The 12,935-nt window shown below is 46.3% G+C and overlaps 1 protein-coding gene across 18 annotated transcripts in view; it reads right to left on the bottom strand.

Moving 5' to 3' along the window:
• LOC123505399 (protein draper-like) overlaps positions 1–12,935 on the bottom strand; it is a 551,274-nt gene that overhangs the window by 71,800 nt on the left and 466,539 nt on the right. For 6 of the 18 annotated variants that reach the window (XM_045256619.1, XM_045256629.1, XM_045256630.1 and 3 more), the window contains exon 1: positions 363–932. The exons of 1 other annotated variant lie outside the window; for it this stretch is intronic. The gene's annotated coding sequence lies outside the window, so the exon portion shown is untranslated. Of the gene's footprint in view, positions 1–362; positions 938–1,692; positions 1,899–12,935 lie in introns of those variants that run through there. 11 more of the 18 variants (XM_045256627.1, XM_045256620.1, XM_045256626.1 and 8 more) reach the window with 7 other exon arrangements.

Raw genomic sequence — 12,935 nt, 5'->3', positions numbered from 1 at the left:
TGGCACATAAGCAAATAACATGGAACAGAGAAATTATGATGAACGCCGATGACAATTACGTGGACAAATAACAGAGAAGGAAAGGTGACGAGTGTTCCTGACGATTAGGTGTTGATAACTGTAAAAAATGAGGTTGTGATAGACGTTGGTGGTGACACATAGAGCTGGTTGCTGATGTTGTTTGTGTTGGTAGCACGAGGTAAACAAAACAGTGGTTGTGATGGATGGTGACAAAGACAATGATGCTGACAAGTTATTCCAGCGTCGTGTTGGTGATGCTGCAGGAGTGTAAGAGGAGTAAGCTGGCAGGAGTGCAAAGACTGTGATGGATATGACTGACGAGATAAATGGTTATAACTTACGGCTTTGAGTGGTGGAGGCGGCGTGCGGCGTTAGTCTTTTCCAATCCCAATCACCGTTATGACGACATGCCAGGAATAGAAACTTCTCCGTATGTAGGACAGTTCAAGTTTCAGGTTAACTGTTAGTATTGCCTCACCCACAGTCCGAAGAAGATCCAGGAAAAGAGCAAGTTTCTTACACACACACACACACTTTCACACCTTGATCCACATTCCCCAGCAGCGTGGAGCGTGTGGAGGCGTGGGCATGGAGGGAGCGTGGTCGGGGAGGCGTTGGTGTGATTGGTTCAGTGACACACCCACGCCTACAAAACCTCACCTGCCCTCACTTAGTAACACTCGATAAGCTCTCTTCAATCACTAATTACCCGTTTCTGGAAGTAATATGATGCAGTCCTTGCTATTCTGGAGCCAACACGCACGTAACACTAAAAGGCGAGGCACTCAACAGACGGCAATGTTATTACGAATATACAGCGCTGGGAGCAGCGTTCTCTGGGTGGAGCGGGAGTCCGACGCAACCTCCCTCTATCATGGAACAAACCTTACTGAACCGTTCTCGTCCGTCAGCCGAGCCGAGGGGGCAGCCGCAGCGAGACCAAGCCATCCACCCACCACATGCCTTCCCCACGTCCCTCACTCCCTCTCCCAGCAGACCAACCACCTTACAGCTGATGGGGTGACGTCACGCCGCACCTATGCTGCTACAACCCACACTCGGCTCCTCCTACCCCTCTTCCTCCTACGAACGAGCCTCGTGCATGTATATGTAAACAAAGTAAGGATGCGACCTTGGAGGTTTGCTTTGCTCATCTCGAGTTTGGTTGAGAGAGAGAGAGAGAGAGAGAGAGAGAGAGAGAGAGAGAGAGAGAGAGAGAGAGAGAGAGAGAGAATCTTCCCAGTGTTCCGCGTCGTGGCAGGTTATTGGATACACAACCGTGATCTCACCTGAGCGAAACAATGGTCGCTCATGGTAAGGAAATACCAGAAAGACCTTTGCGATCATCTGTGCTGAGAATGTGATGCTGCACACACACACACACACACACACACACACACACAAAGCAGAAAGCCTCGCATCAATCTTGGAGTTAGTAGGGAGTCAAGTTTGTTTGTGTTTGAGTAATAATATACAACTTCACTAAGCACAAGTGTATTTCTGTAAACAGGTGTAAGAATAAACTGTCAACTAGAAAGAGTTACATAAAAGCTACACACACACACACACACACACACACACACACACACACACACACACGTAGGTGTATGCTATTCAAGAGTTCCGCGCTGTTAAACTCAGATGAACTTTCCGAGAAATGGACACTCATACCTGTTGTAAGGACTTCCGCTGCGTCTGTGTTGGGCTAAATGCTTCCCAGAAACAGGTGAGACAGCTCACAGCCTCAGCACTATCGATGACCTTGAGATTCGCCGCTCCCTTCTCTCCATTCTTTCTCTGCACCTGTGCCCAGCATCGCCTAGGGCACTGCGGTGCGGGGCGGGGTGGATGTGGTACGGGCCGCGGGGTGAGGTGGCCGAGTGTACTGCTCACCTCTACCCTCCACCAGGAAGCAATGAAAATACAAGGTGGAGCCAAGAGTCACAAGCCGCGCCTCACTGACTCTCTGCTCTCTACCCTGATCTCATATATATTCGATCAGTTTCGTGATATGCATTTATTAGCAGTAAAGCCTTGCTGGTCCTCTCCTCATTCCTCCTGGCCCTGGCCCTCCCGCTCCACTGCAAGGTCTGCTTCACGCAGCTCGTTGCAGCCACAGCAGGACCACTGAACCACCGATTCCGCTTCGCTAAATAGCAAAAGATAATTTCGTCCTGGTCGTCCCCGGAAGACAGCCGTCACCCGTTGTGCGGCGATCCGGCCATTCACGTCACCTGGACCTCTCTGGCGCATTAAACTGCAGTAAAATTTGATGCACTGCTGGCCATCAACTGAACTTTCATGAAAAGAATAATTTGAACACCATAAGTTTTACAGATTTTTACTGCCCCGCATGACGCGGCGCTCGTGCTGGTTGTTGTCCATTACTAACGCTGTCATGCACTCCTCTACGAGGGTTTGATTTCAAGTGTTGCTATGGTCACAACGACTCTGTGACGTGGACACCCTCAACGGTCAGCAGTTTCCTCAAGACACTGAGCGAGGCGCGTGCTGAAGAGGAGCTCCTTACTTATGACATCCACTCACGGGATCGGGAGAGACACCTGGCCCGCGACGTAGCAGGTGACTGCCTCATATTCGGCACCCCTTGCTGTTGCAGTGGTGGTGGTGGTGGTGGTAGAGACGTGCCCGGGAGGACAGGTCAGGGAGGGTGTTGGGGTGAACAAAGGGAAGCTCCACGGTGCATAATGTGATTACAACTTAATAGAAACACGTGATTCATGTGTCCTCCATTTCCGATAAGCAAAATTGGAGCTTAATGCTGATAGCAAGCCTTCCACCTATACTTATATACTCGCAAAATGTTGCGCGCACACACACACACACACACACACACACACACACACACACACAGTCCACATTTTGACATCATGTCACTCGAGACGACCCGCAACACACTGAATCGACACAAGTCTCGTGTCCCTGACGCAGGTCTCATCGCCTTACCGCCGCTTCCCCGCCAAGTCAAGGCGAGTTTGAGTCCTGCGCGTGCCCGTGCAGTGTGTCTAAGGGCGGCCTGTCCTCGTGTGTGAAGGCGGAGCAGTCAGCCAGCCCGCAGCGAGGCGTGTCGCCTTTCACGGCACAGAGCCGCTACCAACCACAGCTTCCAAAGAAATCCAAGAACAAAAAGTGGCGAAGCTTTTTTTTTTTTTATTTTCAAATATTTCGTAACCTGGAAAAAAAAAGTTTTCTGAATCAATTCTTGCACAAAGAAGTCTCCGAGAAACCTTGCTTAAAAGAACTTGATGAAAATGGTTAAAAACTAAAGAAAACATTCCTTCAAACTGGAAAGTGTTTCCCGAAACACAACGGGAGGGAAAAAAGAGGAAAGAGAAAAGTTCATATTGTGAAAACCGAAATGAAAAATCTAAAGAGAAAACGAGAGCGGCAAGGGAGCAGCGCCCCTCCAGGTCGTACTTTCACTTCTGTCCTCCATCCCTCATTTTCTCCGTCATGCGTATACCCTTCCCTTCCTTGTCCTGGTCATACAATTGTTACATGTATGCTCCTACTTCTTGTTTTCCTTCATGCTCCTTCCACTTTCTCCACCTTATATCCCCTCCACCTCTCCTATTCCTCACAGCAACCACCTATACACTCGATCCCCTCCTCTCACTCTCGCAGTTGCAGCAGAGCGGCTCCTGGATACAGTGTTCTAGTCTCTCCATCGGTGTATCTCACACGCAACTTGTTTCGTGTCAGTGAGATTCCGCTGGACAAGGGACACCGCATCCAGCACTGATATCATCACACGACACTTCATCTGCGGGCCACCAATGACGTAGCAAAGGTCCGCGTCACCCATCTCAGGGAGGGTGACGAATCTATCACACAGACAGACAGACCTATCCCTCTCCACTCATCCCTATCACCTCTCCATCATCCCCTTCCCTTCTCTCTCCTAATCAACCACACACCACTATCTACGAGTACCTACCACCCGTATCTCCATTCCTGCCATCCATTCCCGTCCTTTCCTTTTACCCATTTCCCTCCCACCACCACTACCACCACCCCCGCCGCCGCCGCCAATTACTACCTGGCTGGATTTAATCATGACCCCCAAACATTACACATTCAAGGCAGATTTTCTCATGAGGGACGCTCAGAACTCATGAATTTCCTGCCGTAAGTGAAGCATTAGCCAGATTATGTCAGTCAGTGCGGTGCCTCCTCCTCCTCCTCCTCCTCCTCCTCCTCCTCCTTATGTTCGCCTTCTCCTCTTCCTCCTCCTCCTCCTACTGAATGACAGCTTCATCTCTCTCTCTCTCTCTCTCTCTCTCTCGATGGTCATCCTCTATTCATCTATATTTATCTTTTCTAGGTTTATTTCCATTTATATCTGTGTTGAATCTCTCTCTCTCTCTCTCTCTCTCTCTCTCTCTCTCTCTCTCTCTCTCTCTCTCTCTCTCTCTCTCTCTCTCTCTCTCTCTCTCTCTCTCTCTCTCTCTCTCTCTCTCTCTCTCTCTCTCTCTCAGGGCTATCCACTCATTCTATTCGTTTATTCATGGACGTAAACTCCCCCTTTGTCCCCTCATAATCCAACCACTGTCCTGCCTCCCTCTGGTTCTCCTCTTCCCCTCCTCCTACACTTCCCTATGCCGTGTCCCTTCCCACCTCCACGCCGCCCCTTAAACCGTAAACCTTCCCTTACCATCCCTCCTGCAGCTGAACCTCTCAACAGTTCCTCCTTCTCCGTTTTCCTTACCTTATCTTTACGTCGTAACAATTTAACTTGACCCACCCGGCTAATCTTATGTAACTACTTTATCTATTTTTTTTTTTAACTTTTTTACTTTTTCTTATCTTTTTATCATTTTAATCTGATCTAATTTGCTTAAACCTTTTCTATTTAACTTGTCTTTTTTTTTTTTTTATTTATACCATGTGGGCTTTACACGGGAATTTATGGGCTAAAGGGGATACTTTTTCGGATATCACCTTTCTCAAAGCCCACCCGCTAGGAAACCGTTGCTCCGAGTGAGGAAGCCCAACCTACACTCGGACCGTGGACAGGATTCGAACCTGTGCGCTTGGAGACCCCTCTTATTATAAACTACGTTAGGTTAGGTTAGGTTAGATTAAGACGATTTAAATTAGGGTTGCTTAGGATTGGCTTGGTTAGGTTGCGTTAAACCCTTCAGTACCATGGCACGTTTCCATACTCATTCTGCTCACTGTTCGGTGACTTTATACAGCTTCAGAAACTTGTGGCGGAATAAAATAGTGAAGACTCTGGTCATTAATCTTCTGACCACCATAGACCATTCCTAATGTCAATGAAATGGTCTAATCGTACACAACTCTCAAGGTAAAAATGTGTGCCAGTATTGAAGGGGTCAAGTTCATCAACAGAAAAATGGTTCTAGGGTAAAATTTTCTTGTATTTTTTTGGGGAAATCTTCATGGATGAGTTTATCACCATTTCACCCCCTCCCTCTCTCTCTCTCTCTCTCTCTCTCTCTCTCTCTCTCTCTCTCTCTCTCTCTCTTGGCATTGCAGTGGAGACCATGCCTGCCTTCACACACTCCAGGCATTCCTTTCTGCACCCTCCCTCTTCCTCCTCCGCTAACCCTCTCACCCTTCCCGCCGCCAGCACGCACTTAAGCATCCACGCACTCCAGTAGGCGCCCCTCACGTGTCTCCCTGGGACGCGAAGGAGGCGCTGAAGGAGGCAGGGACAATGTTGGATAGACTCGCTATGTCCGTGTTGAGAATTCCTCCCATTGCTTCTCTTCGTGTTCTCTCAATAAGGTTTGGTTTGGTTAAGTTAGGTTAGGTTAGGTTAGATTAGGCTGATAGTTTGGTCAAGTTAAGGTAGTAAGGGTTAGGTTAGGTTAGGTTCAAGTTTATTCAGGTCATTCAGGTTCAGGTTTAACTTTGGTGAGGGCAGGATGGTTAGGTTAGGTTAAATTTAGTTAGATGGTTTAAGAGCAGCTGAGTCGGTGCATGGGAAGGCTGAGGGAAAAGAGGGTTTAGCTTACTGTGAAGGGAGGAGGTTAGGTAGGATGTGATGTCAAGGCTGATAATTGTTTGTTCTTGTGTTTTGTTTGTTGTTTGTGTCAGCTCTCTCTCTCTCTCTCTCTCTCTCTCTCTCTCTCTCTCTCTCTCTCTATAACAAGGTTGGACCATGGCCCATTATAATGAACAAAACCACAATAGACAGCGAATTCCAAAACTGCAGAGAGAGAGAGAGAGAGAGAGAGAGAGAGAGAGAGAGAGAGAGAGAGAGAGAGAGAGAGAGAGAGAGAGAGAGAGAGACGGAGACGGATGTAAATATGTATTCATGAACACACACACACACACACACACACACACACACACACACACACACACACACACACACACACACACACACACGTCAAAAGTTACTCCTACTGTGGAGAATGGTCCAGACAAGGACACAATTCTCTCTCTCTCTCTCTCTCTCTCTCTCTCTCTCTCTCTCTCTCTGTGATAATTAGTGAAGTGCTCCTCTGATGTGCTCATTATGTACTATTTCCTTGCATTAGAAGTCCAAAGTAATTATTTCTTACTCATGCTGACACCAGAAGAGCATCATCATCATCATCATCATCACCATCATCATAATTAGCATCATCATTATCATTATTATTATCCTTATTATTATTAATGATAGTTTTTTGTGTCAGTTATGATGTATAAAAATTTCCCCTCTTTTCTTTAATAAGTTGTGATTAGTTATATATCTCGTTAGTGACGGTGGTTGTGGTAGTGGTGGTGGTGGTGGTGGTGGTGGTGGTGGTGGTGGTAATAGCGCTAGTAGAAGTATAGAAGTGGTGATTGTGATAGTAGCATTAGTAGTTGCAATAATGGTAGTGGTAGTGTACTGATGGTTGTAATGGTTACTGTGGTGGTAGTGATGGTGGTAGTGGTGAAGGTAATGAATGTCACGGCTTTCGCAAAGAATTATAAGAGATTTCAAACACTAGCAGATCTTCACTTCCTCACAAAAGAAAAGTTGTGTAATTCATGAGTACCACTGCTTAGTGTCGGGGTATCAATGTTTGGTGGTGTGGTGGTAGTGGTGGTGGTGGATGTGGAGTAGCGGTGTTGTGGCTGAGAAGTGGTGGTGGTGGTGGAGGTGGCACGAAACAAGATGGCTTTGGAAAGTTATAATAATGTTAAGTTTGTGGCACTATCCGCCTCACTGAGTGCCTGGTGAAGTGACTGATTGAGTGAGAGACTGACTGACTGGCTGGCTGGCTGGCTGGCTGGCTGGCTGGCTGACTGACTGACTGATTGGTTAGCTTGGTGGCTGACTGACAGATCAATTGACAGGAGTGCTGACTAATGGAGTTGATTGATACATGACTGATTATGAACAGTGACGGATTGGCTGTCTCCCTGACTGATCGACTGACTGACTGATTTACTGAATGACTAATTGATTGCTTCCCTTCCTACCTGCCCAACTGTCTGACTGATGTACTGACTGACTATTTTGCTGACTTGAAGGAAAAACAGAACCTAACCACAACATTAACAATTAGAACATAGTAATTGCCTTCCTCTTCCTCCTCCTCCTCATTCCCCTCCCCATCCTCCTCCTCCTCCTCCTCCTCCTCTACTCGCAACACCGTCACACAAAGCCAGCCTGTTTCCCTCTCCCTCTCTCCCATTCTTTTTCTCTTATCGGCGTGTGACAACTAATACAATTAATGTTTGTGTTACATTTTTTCCACCACGCCTCGAACGTTTTGTTTGGAATACAAAGTGTGTGTTTATGGTGAGCTGGCGAGAACAGGGGGAGGGGAAGGGAACGCTGAGCTGTCTATTCCCCTTAATGAAAGACCTGTGACAAAGAAGAGAGGAGGAGGAGGAGGAGGAGGAGGAGGAGGAGCTTAGTTACACTGAAGACTATAACGCTTCCTTTTCTTCTTCCTCTCAACACACAAATCTAACTATCACTTCTTTCCTCTCCTTCACTTTCTCCTCCACGCTCTGTCTCAAATAACAAACACAACACAGCGGTCTATTAACTCGAATTATTCATTATCTGTTTTATTGCTAACATGATACCCTTCATAATTTTTCCGTGGAAGAAGTGGAGGCTGTGTCACGGTGGAGGAGGACGTGGATGTGGAAGCAGAGCAGAAGCAGCAAGGGGTTGATTTTTAAACGGTTTTCATGCAGCTGACTCCACGTAAAAAGAAAAGAAGTGGTGTGACACAGGGATTATTGCTTTGCCCTTTCAAGTTTCGGAGTGGCAGGGAAGGTGTCAAAAAAGAAACTCAGGACAATATGCGTCGTTACTAAAGCCGATATTTTCTCACACGTTATGAAATGTCACCCTTTAGAGATAGGTGGTTGGTGATGACGCAACATGACAGTACAGAGAAGCAGCACCAGGAGTGACACATCTTATCTTCTCCCAACTTACTTCACTTTTTCATGACACGCTCTCAACATTAGATAGTGTAACTTATCACAAACAACCTTATACTGTCTGACAATACGCTACTGTTTGTCTCGAGAGCTTCCATGTTGCATTTATTATTCTTCTTACTTCATTTCTTCCTTCTTACGTAGAAGCAGCAAGGATTGATTTTAAACAGTTTTCACGCCGCTGACTCCACGTAAAAGAAAAACAAAGAAGTGGCGTGACACAGGGATTATTGGTTTGCCCTTTCAAGTTTCGGAGTGGCAGGGAAGGTGTCCAAAAAGAACCTCAGGACAATATGCGTCATTACTAAAGCCGATATTTTCTCACACGTTATGAAATGTCACCCCGTAGATATAGACGGTTGGTGATGATGCACCCTGACGGTACAGAGAAGCAGCACCAGGAGTGACATCTTATCTCCTCTCTAAAGATACTCCATCCAACTAACTTAACCCCTTCACTACTGATAAACATTTTTACCTTGAGATTTGAGTATGATTAGACCATTTTATTAACATTAGGAGGGGTCTATGGAGGTCAGAAGATTCATGACCACAGTCTTCACTATTCTAATCACCCATATAAGTTTCTGAAGCTTTTTAAAATCAGCAAATAGCACGCAAAATGAATATGAAATTGCGTCATGGTTAACTTCTTCACGTCACGCTCTCGAGATAAGATAGTGTAGCTTATCACAAATAACCTCATACTGTCTGACAATACCCTACTGTTTATCTTGAGCTTCTATGTTGCATTATTATTCTCCTTACTTCATTTCTTCGCTCTTACGTGTTTCATTTGCCCTGTCTCTGTTGTGCCTGCAGGTGACGAGCTGCATTGAATCGGGGAGAGAGGAATGGGCAGGGAACACTTAATTACTGATGATGGATTACTGAGGAGCACAACACAGCAGACACTCATGCTTGTAAGGTTTCAGGTGTGGGTGAAGCGAATCCGGCAGGAGAGGGAGGGGGAGAGAGGGAATGGATTAGAATGAGAGTAAGAAAGTGAGGGGGATGGGAAAGCAATGTGATTATAGTAATGTAAGAAGGGATTAAGCAACATGAGAGAGAGAGAGAGAGAGAGAGAGAGAGAGAGAGAGAGAGAGAGAGAGAGAGAGAGAGAGAGACTGTTTGATGTAGTACAAGGAATGCGTCAAGTACTGAGATCTGTTCACCGGAAACCCCCACCCCTCTCTCTCTCTCTCTCTCTCTCTCTCTCTCTCTCTCTCTCCTTCGTTCCCCGCGTCAGGTATCGGCACTAATCGCCCTTGCGGAGTGTCGCGGAGGTGCTCTGGGACTCCTCCAGCAGCACCCTCACACTCCCCCGGGGCTGGCTGGGGCGCGCCGGGCTCCTCACAGTGGCTGGGTTCAGATGCAACAGTCGTCTCTGTGCCTCCATTATCACGCGGTAAGAAAGGTTATCGTTGTTACCTTGATTACGTGCCTCTAACCTCGTGACACACACATACACATACACACACACACACACACACACACACACACACACACACACACAGAAGAGCAGAGCAAAGCAAAGCAGAAGAGAGAGAGAGAGAGAGAGAGAGAGAGAGAGAGAGAGAGAGAGAGAGAGAGAGAGAGAGAGAGAGAGAGAGAGAGAGAATCTAGCACCTTTAAGAGACACATACCGAGGCATAACCAGACTCAAAGCACAGACACATTAAGTACACATGATGCCTCCTCCCTTGCTCTCCCTTCCCTTCCCTTCCTTTCCCTTCCCTTCCCTCCCCTTCCCTTCTCCTCCTATGTCTAGATTACCCCGGTGCTGCCCAAGGGAGACGGCAGAGGGCGTGAGGTCCTCGTGTGTGTGTGTGTGTGTGTGTGTGTGTGTGTGTGTGTGGAGGGACACTTAACTTGGCATAGTGTAAGATTTCTCTCCTCCTCCTTAAGATGGGAGGGACTCGTGAGGGAGCTTATTAAGTGGACAGGAGGAGGAGGAGGAGGAGGAGGAGGAGGAGGAGGGAGGGTGTAGAAGAAGAAGAAAGAGGAGGAGGAGGAGGAGGAGGAGGAGGAGGAGGAGGAGGAAGGAAGATGTAGAAGCAGGAGGAAGAGGTGGAGGACAGGAATGAAGCCAAAAGGAAGTGGAGAAGAGGAAGGAAGGAAGGATAATGAGGAGGAGAAGGCGGGTGGAGGTACAGTACTAGTATTGGTGGTAATGGCAATATTCTGACCTAACCTAACTTCACATACTCAACAATATCGAAGTTATAAAGGCAACATATTGAGTGATGGGAGCTTATAATGTTATGTGGAGGAAGAAGAAGAAAAAAACAAACACTTGCTGGCGATGGGTAGGGACTGAGAGAAGACTGGGGAGTGGAGAGAGGGAGAGGAAGGAGGCGAGGAAGGAAGAGAGGGGTCCAGCTAGCGACACATTGAAGGGAGGAGAGGAACAGGAAGACAATGCTATAGTGGTCCAGCAAAGCGTGAGTCCTGGATATTCTCAAGGCCGAGAGAGAGAGAGAGAGAGAGAGAGAGAGAGAGAGAGAGAGAGAGAGAGAGAGAGAGAGAGAGAGAGAGAGAGAGAGAGAGAGAGAGAGAGAGAGAGAGAGAGAGAGAGAGCGCTAACTCAAGCTAATCGAACATACCGTAACGTAGCTTTGTCTAATGTAAGCTAACCTAACTGAACCTGAAATAAATTAACCTAACATGATCTAATCTGGGCAGACCCAACACAGTGTAACCTTAATAACTGCTGTCTCTGTTTACAGTTCCCACCCACAGCGAACCTCTCGTGATGCCAAGGTCTCGTCGTGAACCCCGCTAATCTAAGGAATGATTCTCTCTCTCTCTCTCTCTCTCTCTCTCTCTCTCTCATCGCCACCATCTAATCTTATACATAAAAATAATAAACAAATAGCTAAATAAAACAGCTAAAGAAGAGCCAAACTGAAATCTTTTACGACTTTGACTTATCTTGAAGGTTAATAAAGTGATCTGGTGCAGGGTCAGAGTGACATTCTGAAGGACACGCCACTGACAGCTGAGGGAAAGAATGCTTCAGGGGATCATCATGTTACTCCCTGTAGTCTTGTGTCTGTTGAGCATAAAATGTCTTGTATCCTTACTCTAATAAAGGACTAAGTGTCATATTATCATTACCAGTCAACGGTCGATGTGCCTTACTAGTGTCAATATAAATAAATTTTTGACCATTTTTCTCGAGCCCTGAGCTGGATAAAAAAAAAAGAACAAGGAAAAATTCACGGATGAGAAACTGTTTTGTCGACATCATCAAGTTGGCAAACAAGAAGCGTAAAAAGTAACATATGAGTATGAAATATGAATTTAATAGAAACTTTTTACAATATGGAGTAAGTACTATGATTTAATATTGGCATTAGAAAATCTTGTTGAATTTATTATAAACACGAGAACAGTCTGTAAGCTTCAAACTTGCATGGAATTATCAAGTTAACCTCCAAGGCCACAGAGATGATTAGTCGGGTTCGCAAAGGTTCATTCTCCTGTTAGTAATGTAAAAATCTTGCCTACCTCTCTTTAGAAACATAAAGTCACCCTTTTATACTAGAAAATTTTTACCGTGGGATTTGTGTATGATTAGACGATTTTATTGACATTGGGAAGGATTTATGGAGGTCAAAAGAATAATGGCCAGAGTTTTCACCAGTTTAATTCCCCGTATGAGTTTTAGAAGCGGTATAAAATCACTAAATCGTAAGCAAAATTAATATGGAAAGGCGTCATGGCATAGAAGGGGTCAAATAGCGCTTTAAAGAACAGTTGAGTCGAGATGCGGGCCAGAAATGTTGTAGAATATTACCATTACTTCCTATATGCATCTCTCACTCTTGATGGGACAGCTTATCACAGCCACGTATACCTAAACACAGTTAGATTTTCTTTACGTTTGGTGAGTTGAGTGAGGTAGAGAGGCAGGCAGTCAGTCATATAATTCCCCTTCACCTCTCGTCCCCAGCCAACCTCATCGCCTTCCTTGCCGCCTCCAGGGACACGAGGGAGGAGCAGCTTGGGGAGGATAGTGTTGCGTGGAGGAGTCGCCGTGGGTAGTATAAATCATCTCCAGCTTTCCTCCTTCCACTCACTTTGTCCACCTTCCTCCTCCTTCTCCTCCTCCTCGTCTCAAATTGTTTCTGTGTCTCCTTTTCCCTCCTCTCTCTCTCTCTCTCTCTCTCTCTCTCTCTCTCTCTGTCATGCTGACGGTGTTTTTCCTGAGAGAGAGAGAGAGAGAGAGAGAGAGAGAGAGAGAGAGAGAGAGAGAGAGAGAGAGAGAGAGAGAGAGAGAGAGAGAGAGAGAGAGAGAGAGAGAGGGGGAGGGCTGCTACTACTATGACCATTACTATTATAACAACACTTGATGAAATACACACACACACACACACACACACACACACACACACACACACACACACACATATACACAAAGACAGTATTGCATTTCCCCTAATTAGTTTTTTTCCTCTTCTTTTCTTCTCCTTTTTTTT

This window comes from Portunus trituberculatus, chromosome 18 (assembly GCF_017591435.1).
Source record: "Portunus trituberculatus isolate SZX2019 chromosome 18, ASM1759143v1, whole genome shotgun sequence".
In the NCBI taxonomy this organism is placed as follows: domain Eukaryota; kingdom Metazoa; phylum Arthropoda; class Malacostraca; order Decapoda; family Portunidae; genus Portunus; species Portunus trituberculatus.
This window is presented reverse-complemented; position numbering and strand designations above follow the sequence as displayed.